Genomic DNA, 18,686 nt, shown 5'->3' with positions numbered 1-18,686 from the left:
AAAAAGCTCAACTTTTCTTTTATAGGTACATTTTCCTTCCTGAGACAAAAAAAGATACTTGCGCTCAATGCCCTTAGAGGACCGTAACATTTTATCACCGACTTGCACCAAACCGTGTGCAGTAAACTTCTAACTCTTCTTCGCCCTCACATCTGATCAGCACCTTCAGTCTTATAGATTCTGCACCTTAATCTTATTCTGATTTCACTCTACTCATCTACACCAACTGCCACGATCTTGGTCCATGGTGTCTTGCCCAGTGTAATAATGGCCTCCAACTGGATCTCTTCTTTTATTTCATGTCATTTTGATTCATCTTCCCAAAGAACTAAAATAAGACCCATTATAATGTGAATAAAAGCATTATTTAACATCTTGATATCTCTTTGGCAAATTCTTGGTATTAGGTTCAGTATATTCCTGGTAATTCTTAGTATTCTGGTATCTTTTTTCTCAACTCCAACCATTCAAAATATGATGACAGGTAAAGCAGCAAGACCTCATATCAGAAACCCCAGGCATAATCAGATAATCTTTTAAGAGCCTAATCATACCACAGTGAGGTCAGTGTTTGAATAAACTCAGATACTGACAGATGTATGAAAGGAGAAATTATTTCCTATTTTACTAATTAGATAGAATCAAGAATAAGGAAGAGTATTATGACTTAGCTAATTAATGAATTGATAACTCCAAGCTTCTCAGCCTCTTTTACAGTTAACTTCCTGAATAAACAGCAACTCCAGAAAGAAGGAAGGAGACAGACAGTATACATTTAAGCTCAGTAATAACTCAATCCTTGGAATTTTGTAAGGGAAATGCCTCCTTTTCCAGGAAGACCGCATGGGGCGATTTCTAAGGATAGATCCATGATCCTTAGAAAGTCACCCCAACTGCAGACTATTGTAATACCATGCTTTAGAGGATGTTTATTTCATGGAGTTGGGAAGTTTGACCTAAACATTAACGAAGTTCTTACAGAGACAGAGGATTCTGCAAAACTTGGTAGAGGAGCCATTTTGTATGTTGCAGAACAGCTATATAGTACTTCCGAACCCCAGTTTCACTTTTGTTGTTGTTCAGTCACTCGGTGGTGTCCGACTGTTTGTGACCCCATGGACTGCAGCACTCCAGGCTTCCCTGTCCACCACCATCTCCTGGAGCTTGCTCAAATTCATGCCCATTGAGTTGGCGATGCCATCCAACCATCTTGTCCTCTGTTGTCCCCTTCGCCTCCTGTCCTCAATCTTTCCCAGCATCAGGGTCTTTTCTAATGAGTCAGTTCTTTGCATTAGGTGGCCAAAGTACTGGAACTTCAGCTTCAGCATCAGTCCTTCCAATGAATATTCAGGATTGATTTCTTTTAGGATTGACTGGTTTGATCTCCTTGCAGTCCAAGGAGTCTTCTCCAACATCACAGTTTCATTGCTTGCTACTAAACCAACTGTGCTTCACCCTGGCTGAAGCATCTGTGGCAATTTGACACCTACACTGCTGGGCTATGGAATTTAACTCAATAGGGTAAAGGACACATAAGACACTTTCTAGAATGTTGCAAATTAGAATAAAATTAAGTACTATGAAAGAAGTAGAAATAAAATGCTATATGGAATTAGAATGACCAGTGCAACGAGGGTATGCTTGGGGGCAACAGAAGGAAGAAGGCTTTAAAGAAATGCAACGCTGACTAGATCAAGATAGCGGACTTAGCCCCTGCTATAAACTCTCCAGTCCCAAACCCTAAATAAATAAAGAGATATGAAAAAGAATGAAACCACAACAGCACTAACTAACAAAAAATGGAGCACTTAATTCCAGGAACGAGAGCCTCAGTAAAAACTATTCCTAGGTATCTCTGTGGAGGCAGTTCTGGCAAGGCCAATACCAAGAGTAAAAGCAAATAATTAAAATTTATTAAAACTAACCTGTGGTGGATTCATTTTGATATTTGGCAAAACTAATACAATTATGTAAAGTTTAAAAATAAAATAAAACTTAAAAAAATAAATAAATAAATAATTAAAATCTTTCCCAATGGGTTAAAAAAAAAAAAAGACAAGTGACCCACTGCCAAGCCAGCTCCATGGTCCACCCTGCCCCCACTTATCACCAGTAGGTGAAGTAAACCAATCTGATCTGAACCCGAGTACTGTGAGCTGAGCTATCATTCACCAGTAGGACAAGTGGATTCTCATTTGGGCTAATAGAAAAAAAAGTACGCAGCCAGAATACAATCATATACTTTAAAAATCACGAACACTTGAAGGAAAACAATGCCATGAACAAGAAGTGCTATACTTACAGAAAAGTTGGCCTAAGGAATCAGGTAATGGGAAACAGAAGATTAGTTAAGAGAGATATAGACATACTATGATAGAGATTCCAAACTATATTGCATCAACTAAACAAAAACAGTAACAAGTTACAGTTCTAAAATTAAAAATATTATTGTTAAAAAAAAACAAGATGTGTCAAATTCTGGAATGGATTCCAATGAAGATCAAATTAGCAACTGAAAGATGGAGCCCAGAGATTGTACAGAACACAGAAGAAAAGATCAAAAAGAAGGAAAATGAAACACAAAGGCTAAGAAGTATGGAAAAGAGATCCAGATGTTCTATTGTCTCTCTAAGAGGCATTCTAGATGAAAAGAAAAAGAGAAAATAACAGAAAAAATCGTGACCTGAAAAAAGACCCAACAAATAGGATTGATTTTTTTAAACAACCTAAACACATCTTAGATTTCCAAATAAAGAGAGAAAATTCCCAAATCTTCCAAAGAATAAAAGAGAAAAATCAGATTACCATCAGATCTCTAGTCTGCAACAGTGAGTGCTAAAAGACAATGAAACAATGTTTTCCAATTTATAGAGGAAAATTAAATTAGGTCTACATCCAGCCTAATTTTCTTTCAAACATTAGGGCAAACAGATTTTTTCCCCCACAGTCAAGGATCAGAAGTATGCAAGAAGAACTAAAGATTAACCAAGAAGCTAAATATGTGGATAAATCTAAATGAATATGGACTTTATAAACAATAATAGTAATGTCCTCTGGGTTTGAAATACAAAGAGAATTTGAATAGATGACAATTGTAGCATGTATAGCAGAAGTGGTAAAAATGAAGTTAAATAAACATTTAATGTTCTAATGTTCTTGAATTGACTGGAAAAAGGTTAAAAGAGCCAAAAGTGGGGGGAAAAAAAAACCAGAATAAGGAAAAATAATAAATTCAAACAAAGACATGAAAAAGAAAGAAACAGAAAAACAGAACAGGTGGAAGCAAAGGAAAAAAACACACTGGAAATTCGCAGAACTAAACCCAATCATTCAGTATGTTAAGTGTAAACAGACTAAATTTTATTTTATAGACTAGGGTAGTGAACTTTTTCTTAAAGTGCCAGATAAATATTTTAGGCTTGTGTGCCAGTGTCAGCTGCAACTACTCAACTCTGCACTGGGTACTTGAACTGAACGATATGGGGATTAGGGACACCAACCCAACCTCTGCACAGTCAAAAATCAAGTAACTTTTGACTCACCCAAAACTGAACTAATAATAACTTACCGAAGCCTTAATGATAACGTAAATAATTGATTAACACCTATCTGGTATGTTATAGGTTTCTGCTGCTGAGTTCCTTCAGTCGTGTCCGACTCTGTGCGACCCCATAGATGGCAGCCCACCAGGCTTCCCCATCCCGGGGATTCTCCAGGCAAGAACACTGGAGTGGGTTGCCATTTCCTTCTCCAATGCATGAAAGTGAAAAGTGAAAAGTGAAAGTGAAGTCGCTCAGTCGTGTCCGACTCTAGCGACCCCATGGACCACAGCCTACCAGGCTCCTCTGTCCATGGGATTTTCCAGGCAAGAGTACTGGAGTGGGGTGCCATTGCCTTCTCCATTATAAGTTTATATATTCTTAAAATAAACTAGAGAAAACATTATTAAAATACTCATAAAGAAGACAAAATACGTTTACAGTACTGTACTCTATCCATACTTAAGATTATCTCATCTGTTAATAAGAGGAATTGTTTGTTAATATCTACACCAAATTGTCTCTTATGATATGAAACACTGTAGATGTTAATCGTATCACTAACACTAGGCATCAAAAATTAAAACACAATGTTTAAAAAATTCATATTTATTTACAAGTATAGTAATTCATGCATTAATAATGAAGAAGCAGTAATATGATTGCTTTATGACACCCTAGTGTAATGGGTGGGGTTTGTGTTTGGTCTGTGTTTGTGTAACACATGAAAAATTTTAACTTTTTATAATAGATTTCTGTATATTTAATGGTAATAAGTGATAAAATCGACTAGTATCTACTAGTATCTGTGATAGTTTATGCATTCACGACATACCTAACATTTCCTTAATTTTTTCCCATATTTTTAAACTACGTGGTTCATCTGCAAGTTTTTTCAAATTGATGCAAATCTCCAAAAACTTTTACAATACATGTACTGAAAAAAAATCCACAGATACATGGACTACGCAGTTTAAACCCATGTTGTTCAAGGGTCAGCTGCAGTGTAAAAGCAGACACAGATAATCCACAAATGATGGGCATGGTCATGCTGCGGTTCATGGGGTCACAAAGAATAGGACAAGACTGAGCAACTGAACTGAACTGATGGGCATGGTTGTGTTCCAATAAAATTTTATTTACAACAAGCACAGGCCCTAGTATCTGACCCCTGCAATAAGCCACAGGCACATATTTGAAGTGAGCTGTGAAATGACAGAATTATTATTTGATTCCCTGGTGGCTCAGATGGTAAAGCGTCTTCCCGCAATGCGGGAGACCTGGGTTCGATCCCCGGGTCGGGAAGATCCCCTGGAGAAGGAAATGGCAACCCACTCCAGTATTCTTGCCTAGAAAATCCCATGGATGGAGGAGCCTGGTGGGCTACATACAGTCCATGGGGTCACAAAGAGTTGGACACGACTGAGCAACTTCATGGATCTAACAGCAAGGTGGATAAAGAACAGACTGGTGGAGAAAGATACTGTTATGAAACCACAGGATGATAAGGACTTGGACTATAGCCAAGTGGCTATTAAGAGGAAGCTAAATGTTAAGTGTTTTTACTCTTATCCTTTGTTGACAGAGATTCTATATCCTCCTTTAAACAGAGCTACTCACACAAGGCCAGGGCTGGACACTGTCTGCTGTGGGAAAGAACTTCTCTATCATCTGCTTAAGTCTTAAAATAGAAGAAGGACGAGGTGACACCAATCTCTAGAGGGATGGGGACTGAAAAGAACTTGTGAACCGTAAGATTGCTGGGCACTTAAAAGCACAGAAGGTTTGGAAAGACAGGGCCATTCTTCCTGCAGTTCCTCTTTGAGGTGGCAGTGACCCACTGGGAAAGGAATGAGGAGCCAATTTCTGGAAAACAATTAATAAGAGGTTTGAGAAATTCAATGATGCAGCCTAGAGGGCCATCGCTTGGGGTGCTCCTGAACAAGCGGAGGAGGTGCTAATGTCCAAGGGAGACCAACACAGCATAGCAGGAAAGTGCTGACACAGAGGACCCTACAGAGTGACAATGATAAGGTGTCATCCGCCTTTACGGTTTTCTAGAAGGGATGTCTGGGGCATAAGAGCTGCTCAGTGTTTGTTGAATTCAACTAAATCTAAGCAAGTACATTTTGATCAAGTTATAAACTTGCTCACCTGTTTCTTCATCAGCGAAAAAAGATTCTACATATAACTATGCCACCAGAAATGTCAGAGGACTTCAGAATCACTGAGAGGCCTGCCTAAAACACAGATCATGGGCCCTACCCTCAGAGTTTCAGTGTGTCTGGGCTGGGGGTACTGAATTTGCATTTCTGACAAGTTGCCACTGATACTGATGCTGCTGACCCAGGGATCACACACTGGGTTGGAGGGTTAAAGGGTTAAGGGGTGCCGATTATTCCGAGAGCCTCTAGTATAAGGAAATTCAGGAGGTACAATATTTTTTCATCTATTCTGCTGTGTCAAGGGCTGAGAGAATCCTCAGGCGAGTATGATTTATAGAGGACTGTACTTTCTTGGGGGACAGGATTTCCATACTTATTCCAATGGCATAGGCTATTAAGGCTCCTAATGGGTTGAGGAATTAATGAAGTATCTGGCAATGAGGCTTTGTGTATCATTAGATTCTTAGCGCGCACATCCTGGCAAAGGGCATCAAAAAATGATGAGCTGTGAAGGAGTTAGAGGTTCAAAGCACATCCTCTTCCCTTTTCTTTTTTAATCTGATTTGTAATATGATTTCATTGTTGTTTTGTCAACTTTGTGATCCTTTTGCTTCCATAAATAAGCCTCCAAAAGAGGCACAAGTACTTTTAATTAGTTATTTCCTAATCAGGCAAGTAACAAGCTGATATTACCTAATTTCTTTTTTCTTTTCCTTTCCAAAGATACTTTTGCCAGGTAACTCCACGGCAAGCTAACATTTCCAGTCCCAACAGGGAATCAAGTTGGACTCAATGGATATCACTATTGTTGCAGGCAAGTCAGAGGACTGAGGTTGAAACTTTGATTGTACTCCACATCCTTACATATATATTTTAAAACAGAAACTTTCTTTTCTTTTTATTCTACCTGTAAAATGTATGGTCTGCTCATTAGTACTCATTAAGTCAATCACTCATGTGCCAATAATGGCCAGCACTGGGGGAACACTGTATAACGAAGCCTAAGATCTACAGCAAGGAGCTTGCAACCCAGGGAAGGAGACAGACAAGTAAACAACTCAAGCAGAAGGAAAAGCAGAATGTAAGAACTGTCATACGAAAGCAAGATTCAGAAGGGGCAGAGAGAGGAGTAGATTGTTACTGAGAGAAATCAGTTTACCCAGAGAACTAAAGAGTGGTTGGGGAAGGAAGGAGTGGGGAAGGTTGAAAACCGAGGTCTCCACAGTGAACTCACACTGCAGGTGTGGGCTGCTATAGTGAGGGGCAGCGATTCATATGCAGTCTCATGCCACTCGGGCCAGACAGAATTGTTCTGCTTTCAGCAGTCTAAGGATGTTATTAATACAACCGGCAGACATCATGAAATGATACAGTAAAACTCAATTCTGAATACTCGTGCATCAGCTCATAACATGGCGACTACTCTGCCTCTCCACAACCCCATCAAGAAAAGTTATTTCTACTCTTCAAGTTTAGAACATTAAAATAAATGGCTCACAATTTGTCAAGTGTGTTGAATTAAATCCTTATTTATGATATGTATCAGAAGCCATTTATCTCATTGTTTTTAGTTTGTTGAGATTCACCCCACAAAAAGTGAGATGCTAAGAAAAAGGCAAGAGCAGGCAAGAGGGGAAAGGACAGAGGGTGAGTTCGCCAGGCCAAGAGATGGAGCTAAGAAAAGCAGGCAGAGGTGGCGGGGATCAGACAGAGGCTACACTCACTGAAAATAAGCAAGGGAGGCATTGTTGGCCCCAGGAAACATTAAATAAGAATCACAAAAGGATTCTACAACTGGAAAGGCCACAGCAGTTCAGATACAAACTGACAAACTAACAGATGACTCTTGAAAAGTATTATGTCAACAGCCCAGTCACACTTTTTTTTTTTTTTTTAAATTTTGGATCAGCAGAAACACCAAAGATCACTAAACAGGAATCTTTCGGAAGCATCTTTTAATCCCAGTCCTAGAACACTGCACATAGTAAGTGCTCAATAAAGATCCGCTGATTAAATGAAGGATTGTTTCCTTATTATACTGTAGGTGCTGTTGTCCAGTCACCCAGTCATGTCCAACTCTTTGCGACCCCATGGACTGCAGCATACCAGGCCTCCTTGTCCCTCACCATCTCCCAGAGTTTGCCCAAGTTCACATTCACTGCATTGGTGATGCCATCCAGCCATCTCATCCTCTGACATCCTCTTCTCTTTCTGCTCCCAATCTTTCCCAGCATCACGGACTTTTCCAACGAGCTGTCTGTTCGTATCAGATGACCAAAATATTGGAGCTTCAGCTTTAGCATCAGTCCTTCCAGTGAATATTCAGGGCTCAACTCCCTTAAGATTGACTGGTTTGATCTCCTTGCTGTCCAAGGGACTCTCAGGAGTCTTCTGCAGCACCACAGTTTGAAGGCATCAATTCTTTGTGTTCCGCCTTCTTTATGGTCCAGTTCTCTCCAGTTCTCACAAACATACGTGACCAGTGAGAAGATCATAGCCTTGACTATATGGACCTTTTCAACACACTAAGTTCGTCATCACTTTCTTGCCAAGAAGGATTCATCTTCTAATTTCATGCCTGCAGTCACCATCCACAGTGATTTTAGAGCCCAAGTGAAAGAAATCTGTCACTACTTCTGTCACTTTTCCCCTTCTATTTGTCATGCAGTAATGGGGCCAGGTGCCATGATCTTAGTTTTTTTTTTTTTTTTTACTATTTGGCCTTAAGCTCTCCTCCCTCACCTTCATCTATAGGTTCTTTAGCTGATCTTTTGCTTTCTGCCATTAGAGTGGTATCACCCACATATCTGAGGATGTTGATGTTTCTCCCGCCTATCTTGATTTCAGCTTGTAACTCATCTAGCTCGGCATTTCTCATGATGTGCTCAGTGTATAGGTTAAACAGACAGCCTTGTCATACTTTCTCATTATATATAACATGCCAGTTCATTCTTTTAGCTATCTCAATATCTATTAAATATCTTCCATATAAAAAGCATTCTGAAAAATGCAAAAGGAGGTACATAAATGAAAAAAATGTGCTCTGAGTATTCAAGAAGCTTAATTTGGCATACAAAAAGAGCTGTGATAGAGTTCAGTTCAGTTCAGTCGCTCAGTCATGTCCAACTCTTTGTGACCCCATGGACCGCAGCAAGCCAGGCCTCCCTGTCCATCACCAACTCCTGGAGTTTACTCAAACTCATGTCCATTGAGTCCGTGATGCCATCCAACTATCTCATCCTCTGTCATCCCCTTCTCCTCCCACGTCAATCTTTCCCAGCATCAGGGTCTTTTCAAATGAGTCAGCTCTTCGCATCAGGTGGCCAAAGTATTGGAGTTTCGGCTTCAACATCAGTCCTTCCAATGAACACTCAGGATTGATCTTTAGGATGGACTGGTTGGCTCTCCCTGCCATCCAAGGGATTCTCAAGAGTCTTCTCCAACACCACAGTTCAAAAGCATCAATTCTTTGGTGCTCAGCTTTCTTTACAGTCCAACTCTCACATCCATACATGACTACTGGAAAACCATAGCCTTGACTAGACGGACTTTTGTTGGCAAAGTAATGTCTCTGCTTTTTAATATGCTGTTTTTCTAGGTTGGTCATAATGTTTCTTCCAAGGAGTAAGCGTCTTTTAATTTCATGGCTGCAATCACCATCTGCAGTGATTTTGGAGCCCCCCAAAATACAGTCAGCCACTGTTTCCACTGTTTCCCCATCTATTTACCACGAAGTGAAGGGGCTGGATGCCATGATCTTTGTTTTCTGAATGCTGAGCTTTAAGCCAACTTTTTCACTCTCCTCTTTCACTCTTATCAAGAGGCTCTTTAGTTCTTCTCTCTTTAGTGACAGAGTTATAGAACAAATTTATGGTTGCCAAAGGGAAGGATGGGAGAAGGGATAGTGAGTGAGTTTGGGATGGACATGTACATACTGCTATATTTAAAATGGATAACTAACAAGGACCTACTGTACAGCATAGGGAGCTCTATTCAATGTTAAGTGATATCTTGTATGGAAGGGGAGTCTGGGGGGAGAATGGATACATGTATATGTATGGCTGAGTCCCTTCACTGTTCACCTGAAACTATTACAGCATTGTTAATTGGCTATATCCTAATACAAAATTAAAAGTTTTTTAAAAAGAACTGGGCAAAAGTATTGCCATGGTCATCAAAATAAGCAAGATGAAGGAGACATGGAAGGAGACTGGAAGGAGACATGGCTGGACTAGCAGAACAAAGGAGAGGCCGGCATGTGCACCTGAGCAGTTAGCTACCTGCACCCCTGCCCTTCACAACACTCCTACTAAGAAAAAGGTGTCATGGAGGAGAAACTTCACAGCCACAGAGGTATACAAACACAGGACAAGGGAGGAGGTACGATTCCACTTGGATGGCTCAGGCCAGGTGGCAGGATGCTCAGACAGCTGTGTGCACCACTCTCAACTGATGGCCACAAGTCACAAAGTCCAGGCACCACTGGATCAGTTCCTCAGGTTAACTCCTGGAAACTTGTAACAAAGTACAAAGTGGGTTTCTCCCAAGTGAGAAGTTCCCTGTAATTAATTTCAGAGGCTCAGTGCAATGCTCCTGCAGTAGGTCAGATGCTGTCTTGGAGGTGTGGAGGACGTGCTGCACGCTGGCTGAGCCTGCAGTGGCAGTGGAGACATGGTGTCCCCCACATGGCTCTGAGAAACTGTCCAGTGGGTTTCAGAGAACTGGAGGAGTCAGCAAGAGCAGGTGGACTTTGAGCTCGCCTTGAAAGACCAGCAGGTTTCAGCCAGTCCACATGCGGTGGGATGGAGAAGAGGGGAGGATGTTCTAGACAAATGTCACAAAGCTAAGAGGCGGGGAGACTATGAAGCAAAACTGAGTTGAGAAGTGTGAGCACAGCTAAAGGATGACAGGCTGGAAAGGCACAATCTCGGAGGGTCTTGGACGGTACCCTGATATAAACTGCACTGTTACTTGCCAAGGTGAGAGAATGATTGTGGCTTAGTAGTGGAAGCTACTTTTTAGATGGAAAATAGGTCTACTACTATTTTTTACAGTTCTCTGTGTGGCTTTAGCAACCAAGCAAGTCTCCAGACCAGCCCACCCAGGAAGTCTGAACAACCCTGGGCATTAAGAATGCCTGTTGCCCAGGCATGACTATTCATCCATCTTTCGCTCATTGGGGATTGGACAAATCCTACTCGTCTTGTTATCAAGGGCCCCTGGCATGCACACAGACTAAATCTGGGAAGTGCCTTGACCAGACACCACACTCTCCTGTCTTCCCTATGTGGACAGTATTTCACAGTAATTAGAAGCACACACCAGCAAGTCAGACAGACCTGGTTTTGAATCTAGCTCAGCATAGGCACAAGGGCTAGTCACAAGAATGACAAAATAACATGGCCCGAACAAACTGAAGTGGAGGGATGAGAAGTCATGTCCCTGAAGGTCTCCTGCCCTTTTCCCACCACCCCTGCAGCAGAAAACAGAGCTTCCCCTCTGCACTTACTACCTGGGCGGTGCAGAAAAGCCAGACCTATAAGCAGCATTGCAAGTAAATTAAATATTAAAGGTAACATCACAATCTCATGTTGAAAGAGGCACTTCACTGATAGTATAAAGCAGCATTTGCTGAATCACAGAATAGGCAATGTTATTTATGCTGAGAAAAATCAATCACTTATCATTTCTACTTCTCTAACAGTCTGTTTGAGCTCATACTTCAAGTTTATTTCAGATTTAAAGGGCAAAGAAGGCATACAATTATAGCATATGAAGAGCTTTAGAACAAATCTTATTCTGAGTACTTATTGTCACTAAACATCTTTCAGCCGACGGGAGGGGAAAGCAAGCCTCCTAAACCACAAAATCAACATTGTGTAAGTACTTCCGTATTTGCATTTCTATTTATTTTCATGTTAATATGAAAGAGCACCTGTTTCCTAGAGGAAATTTCATTATTTGAAATTATTATTTACAAGAGATCAGACAGGAATTCTTACTCTCCTCGAATAAAGCATTTAATTGAACTCAAAATTACTGAATTATATCCTTTAAAAAAAAAGCACTGCTCTTTCTGGTACAATGGGGTCCTGCTTAGTCACTAATGTGTCCTCCCCACCCTATAAAATCTACACAAATTTGTGAGGTTGCCTGTGACTTAGGAGAATCTTCACCCTGAATTAATGTTGGAAATGGTAATAAATTAATCATTTATTTCTCTGTGTTAAATCTAAAAAGAAAACACAAATTTCCTGTTTGATATAATTTAGGAAGGCTGGTTTTTACAAGCTTCCTGCTGTTTCAAGGACAGACAAAAAAAAAAAAAACTTTATTTATTATGAATATCAGATATGACTTGCTATTGGCATTATCAAATCAAGGACTAGGACGTATTTTCTATTTATTTCTGGCCCTGAGCCTGAAGGCCTAAAGATATCCGACAGGAAAAAAAAAAAAAAAACCCTAAATCAAAGATAAAGACTAATTATCCTTAGCAATATTTGTTTTGAGACAGTGTAAACATTCAACACTATGAAAGGCTGCAGGGTTGTTTTGTTCAAGGTTTTTGTGAGAGAGGTGTGTGTATGTTTCTGAAATGCCTGTTTCTCTGTATATTTACTGAAATTGTGTTCACTGGTGAGGTCTGAGAGGAATCAGTAAAGTCATCTTCCATTCACTAATCTGCAATGAAGGAATTGGGTCCCACAAGCCATGTTTCAATTGCCTCTCTCATCTGACTTCCCACAGGCACTTTTTTAACAGTTTAAATGAACATTTATCTATACTCCTGCTGAATATACTTATCTTGGTGAATGGTACTTATTTCAATGGTTGGGAAAAGGAAAAATAAAGAGATCTCATGATTTTTCTTTGATCACTACACAAGGCAAGACGCTGGGGTATGCTTTCTGCCCTGAACACCAGAAGCTGCCCCAACACCCGTGAACACATCTGACCCTTGTTAGGAACTGTCACCCAAGAACTGTTCTGTCTGTGGCCTGCCCCAACCTCTTTGCCTCTAGTCTTTCAATTATAGCAGCAGCAGACGACAGTGAGAAAATTTAAGCTTAAGTTAAAATACCCCGGAACCATGTGTCCAAATAAAACTGAGGAGGGAAGTGGTGATGAAAAGCTATTAGGTCAACGTGGAGTAGACGTGTCACAGGTGGTCTTTCTGAGAAAGACCCCCTCCCTCTCTGGTGTGGAAAACTGCAGCTCTGAAAAGAGCTGGGTCAGGGTACAGACCTCTGTGTGAACACTTGTCCCTCCAGCGTCCATCTCTTCTGCTTCTGGATGAGAAATCGCCTCGCAGTGATGAGACAAATGTGGGGTTTCAATCTCAAGTGGTCAGTTGAAGGAATAATTGACAAAAGGCAGTAAAACAGGCTCTGGTCAAAGGTTTAGGACTGAATCCTAACCTTGCACCCACTGTGGCCTCGTACTGATTTACTAACCAGGATATTGCTTCTGGATTATTTAGATAGACTTCCTCTAAAGTGTCAGTCGCACAGTCATGTCTGACCTTTGAGATCCCATGGTCTGTAGCCCACCAGGCTCCTCTACCTATGAAATTCTCTAGGAAAGAATATTAGAGTGGGTGTCATTCCTTTCTCCAGGAGATGCTCCTGACTCAGGGATCAAACCCGGGTCTCCTGCATTATAAGCGGGTTCTTTACCGTCTGAGGCACCAGGGAAGCCCAGACTTCCTCTGAGGACTAGTAAATGGTCAATATCTTTTCCAGTGACCTATTTGTGAGTAATCTCTTCAAGCTTAGCTGTTTTACTGCTTGAGTAAAAGGAACAACCACCACTCCTCATGAAGCCATGCTCAGGGTTCAAAGGAGTAACATATACAAAAGATCTCTCAGTCCCCAGGACACAGTAAGAGCCAAGCAAGCCTACTCCATCTGTTCCCAAACCTTACTACTCTTGAACCCCAGCCCAAAGCTTCACAGTCTAAAGACAACTGAGCCTCCTCCTTCACCCAGATAGCAGGGACCACAAGGCATAAAGTTCCTCAACTGCCCTGTCTGCCCCTTCATCTTCAATATCAAAATACTGATGCTCACAGTCGTTTTGACACTATATAACTACAGATTTGCCACATCTTATTATTTATTGCACTGATTAAAAAAAATTACATTATCATATTACAAACTAACTTTGAAATATTTTAATGTGTACTTCAATATTATTGTTTACTCTAAAATCCTACGTATTTTTAATATTTTAAAACATTTTTCTGAAGAAATATCCACAATCTTTACCAAAAACTGCCAAAAAAGCCCAAGAAACAAGAGTTAAGGACCCTTGACCCAGAACAATTAAAAATACCCCAAATCATCATGAATGAGCACAGTGATTATAATCACCACATATTTCAGTGAATAAGCAAAAATGGGAAACATCGTAATTATTGGAATCCTAACTTTTTGTTGTTGTTGTTGTTGTTTTACTGTTTTTACAGTAATAAAAATTAATAATAGGAAAAAGAGTTCAACTTTTTGTCTGCTAACATTTCAAAATCAGAACTGGCAGATTTGCTCCCACAGTGAACCAAAGACACTGTGACACTGTGTACGACCTTCAGCTCCCCTGTCTCTGCAACTAACCATGAATGGGTCACAAAAGGTGTACAGCTGCAAGAGGAATAAAGTAATTCTACTCATGCAGACTGTCTTCATGAAAATAACAATACCTTATCTACATTATCTACAATGGTTTTGTCATGAAAAATTGGCCGAACAAATTCAAACAGGTATTAGACCGGCCCAGCAATTAACTCTTCAACCAGAGTGTGGGAACATTAACTTGAATGTTAACTTGAATGTACTCTGAAAAGTACATTGCAATTCAAAGTAAACATTTTTCAGATGTGGGCCACATCTTGCTTATTCTTGGCATGGCTTTTATAATGAGCTTTTCATTCTCCCTCTATTTCTTAATGGAATTTTCTCAATATTTAAAAAATTCCATTTCTGTGAGATCCTTTCAAACAGAACAGTGAATTACCAAAGCAGATGTGTGAAAGAACTCTGAGACATTTACTGCTTCTATTATGGCTCCCTGGCAATCGTAAAACCAAAGTGTGGCCATCTTCTATCACTCATGTTACTTTTTTAAAAGATGAGGATGATCCAGTTCATCCTGAAATTCATACCTCCATTTCCTTCCTTTGATGAAGAGAGAGCTCCTCCACTGCTCCATGCAACAAGATCCCATCAAGCTTCAGGGAGTAAAAGATAAACCACTTTTGTCTAATGGTATATACACATAATGGGCTTCCCTGGTAGCTCAGAGGTTAAAGCATCTGCCTGGAATTCAGGAGACCTGGGTTCAATCCCTCGGTCGAGAAGATCCCCTGGAGAAGGAAATGGCAACCCACTCCAGTACTCTTGCCTGGAGAATCCCATGGAGGGAGGAGCCTGGTAGGCTACAGTCCATGGAGTCGCAAAGAGTCAGACACGACCGAGCGACTTCACTTCACTTCACTTCATATACACATAAATTACAGTGCTACAGTTTTGAGACCAAAGCGGTGCTTTCCAAAGGTAAATTATTAAAAAAAAAAAATTTATTCTTTGGAACCCCCTTCAAATGACTCTTGTCAAATTAATGCAAAATGAGGAAGCACAAAGAATAGTTCAAGGCCTCTAGTTTTCTTGTACTAAAGGTAAGATTTGGGGCTCGTTTCAGGCTCACACCCGTCCTGCTCCCTGTGAGAGGAGAGGCATTAAGGGAGACTGCAGTTTGAGCTCCAGTTCCCCCACTAGGAGACAGGATACCTAGGTGAGTTCCCACGTGTCTCTGAGCCTGTTTCTACAGCTGTGTTTCACAGGATTATTGTGGGACTTAAGGGGTAATGGGGACAAAAGTGCTCTCTGAACACAAAAGGCTTTGTAACATGGCCATTGTTACTCCCTTTAAAAGATGAGGGCGGGGGGAGAAAAAAGAAATAGTAGAATGTGATAATGTATCAGTTCCTTTCCAGGTTCCCACAGCAAAAGGCACAAAAGCGTGAATGTGTGATGCAAATAGGCAGAAAAGCAGATCGCACCAGTGATCAGGGGATTACACCACTGAGGAACAAAAAGAGTGATTTTTAAACAAATCGCCACAGAAGATGTAGCACCATTTGCTGAGGCTGTGGCTCAGCCCTGTGTCAGGACAAACATCAACAACTCTTCTCAAGCCAGTCTGTACCGAGTTCCCTGCTCAGCCTCTCACAGCACCACGCGACTGTTTTCTGCTGCCAATGCTGTCCCAGTTGTGAAACAACATGTTGATTCTTCAATCCTGGCTTTCCATTTCAATGGTAAGTGTGATGACCACAGCTTAACTCTTTACCACCAGAAGGGGCTTTTCAGATTTATGGGGTGGGGGACACAGAATCATCTTACAAGATTGAGGGTTTTCATCCAGGACTTGAAGTATTTTCTTCATTTTTTTTCCTGCAACAGCCATGTTTAGTCAACAGTTTTTTAAATCATGTATCTGTTCAGCAGTCATCAAAATATAAGAAACTAGACATCTAGACTCACAGACCCTTCTTCGAATACAGGGAGCATATATTTCTTCCTGAGGGAAAACTTTTTTTTAAATGATCTTACATTTTTTAGGAAAACAAACAGAATTCAACAACATCTGCACCAGAGGGGTAGGAAATTCATTCTATTCTATTGCTAGACTTCCCTATTCCTCTTAAGTGAATTCTGATCTCTACTTTGGACTTACATTGGGTTAAAACCATCCCAACGAAAGTGACAAAGTGCATGTTTCCATTGAAAACCACCCAAGACCCCACAGGGAAGAGTCACCTGTTCAGGTTCCCTTGAAATATTCACGAACTCAGCAGAGGATGAGACTAAAAACAGAGCCCCCAAGCAGGAGAGCTATCAAGCTCAATGACAGTCTTTTTACAACTCAGCCCACCTCTTCGTAAAAATGCTTCTATGTCCTACCAGAATTATAGCTTATCTTGCAAACTTTTACCTAATGAATAGGAAGAAGAGGTACTGTTAATTCTTTCCCTTGCGGGTCAAGTGTAGTTATAAGCAGCCATATAAAATCATGATGCTGGGTTAATATTATGGTGTGTGCCTATTTTTTTGGAAGTGACAGTAGGGCACACTGGATATGAATCATAGGAAACATGAACCCTTTACCACTAAGTCAGAGAAAAATATACTTAGGAACTTATTATCTGTCGGGGGAAAGTGGACACACCACACATCTCAAAGTCAAATGAAAATGGTCCACTGTACTGACCCTCCTGTGGTACGGTTGAAGAGAACACCATAAGAAAGTCCTTTCCAAAGCCATTCTCCATTTGACCTCACCAGACATTAATGCAAAGAAAGCTTAACTCTTCTGAAAATATTTTAAACCTGATCAAATTAAAAGCAGCACCGAGGGATTATTTTTTCCTAGCAAGAACCCACAAGCAATTTACTTGACTAGAGGAAAAATGCAAAGAAATCCTTTATCACAAAATAGCTTCTTGAATCTTTCCACCAATAAACCTTCCATCCATCCAAGAATGACTATCCTTTCTGCTGATAACACGCTGTGGAGATAAATTTTTTTTTCTATAAAACCCCAAATGATGTTTTCAAATAAAATAAAAATAAAAATACTACATGCCACTGTCAAAAAATGGTCCTAAGAAGAGGTAAATGTCATTTTAAAGGCTGTGTGTTAAAATATTTAGTAGAAAGAATCTACTTGTCAAGTTCCTACAGAAAACTCCAGAGGTTATAAGTACATCTATCAAATTTTCATCTACCTTGGGGCTGACCTACTGGGGAAACCATAGAAAGCCTGGCCTTGTGCTACAAGGGAGCTGGAGATTTAGAGTTCTGGTCAATAATGGGGTCACTATCAAGTACAAAGATGGGGCATGACAGAGTTTCTGCAGTGATTACCCAGTGAAGGCATACTGGTGATGGCAGCTGCATTCTGCTTTAAGCCACGGTTCAAACTAAGGAAATGAACCCATGTGATGGACCAGCAAACTCCCTTATGAGAATTCTGACCTCTCACTCCAAACCTAGCAAAGAAGCACCCATCAAATATTAGCAAAAGAAAGACCAAGCCAGCAAAACATGGGAAGCATTTTTTTTTAAAGTCTCATTTAAATAGCTTCCATATCCTACCCTTTGGGAATTATATTAGCTAACTTTATTTCAACAAGGAAAATTTGGTTTTAAGGAGCTTATGGGAGCATTTAACTTGGACTGGAAAGGTTATTTGCTCAGTGTTAGGCTAAAAGCCAAAATCCACTTTTAGCCAGAGAAGATTTTAATATTATACCTCACAAGAGTATTGTGTCATGTGAGCGGACGGCAGAGATAAGCAATGTAGCAAAGTTATGACTTCCCCCAAAGACTCATTAAAATGTATTATTAAGTAAGAAAAAAGTTTAGAAAATCCAAAAGGAACCTGTCTGTACTATCTCAGAAACTGTAAAAATTCTTTCCAACTTATCACTTCTTTCACTCTACCTCCTCTACAAATACCACTCTGTAAATACTGTGAAGAACTCAATCCTGATGCAAAAGAGGATGAAAAATGCCTTAAAGAGCAACTATGATGCTCTGAATATGATTTTTTCTTTAAATGTGTTACAAAGGAATATATGATGAATTCCAGGGACTATAAAAAATAATAAACTTTGTGAAGGGGCCATGATATTTTTTAAGTTATTCAACCCACAGAATAAAGTATGTTAAATTAGAAACATTATTTTGAAGAAAAATAGTAATTTTCCCCCACTTTAATTTTTATAATCTGAAATTTTAACAACTCCAATATTTTTCTTTTTCCTTTTTGTTTTGGTTTTTAACTCACGTCAAATTGTTTCCCCTTCATTAATTCTTGGAAAATTTCTGCCACCTCTTCTATTATAATAACAATAATAATGACTTCATTTAAGTCAAGCAGATGAGCTTTAGGAAGCTCACATGTATCTTCTTATCCT

The 18,686-nt window shown here is 40.0% G+C and overlaps 1 protein-coding gene across 6 annotated transcripts in view; it reads right to left on the bottom strand.

Moving 5' to 3' along the window:
• The window catches only part of KDM4C (lysine demethylase 4C), a 411,129-nt gene that overhangs the window by 66,366 nt on the left and 326,077 nt on the right, over window positions 1-18,686 (bottom strand). The window lies entirely within an intron of this gene.

Source organism: Bos mutus, chromosome 8, assembly GCF_027580195.1.
Source record: "Bos mutus isolate GX-2022 chromosome 8, NWIPB_WYAK_1.1, whole genome shotgun sequence".
Lineage (NCBI taxonomy): Eukaryota > Metazoa > Chordata > Mammalia > Artiodactyla > Bovidae > Bos > Bos mutus.
The sequence above is the reverse complement of the archived record's forward strand: the minus strand, read 5'-3'. Positions and strand labels throughout refer to the sequence as shown.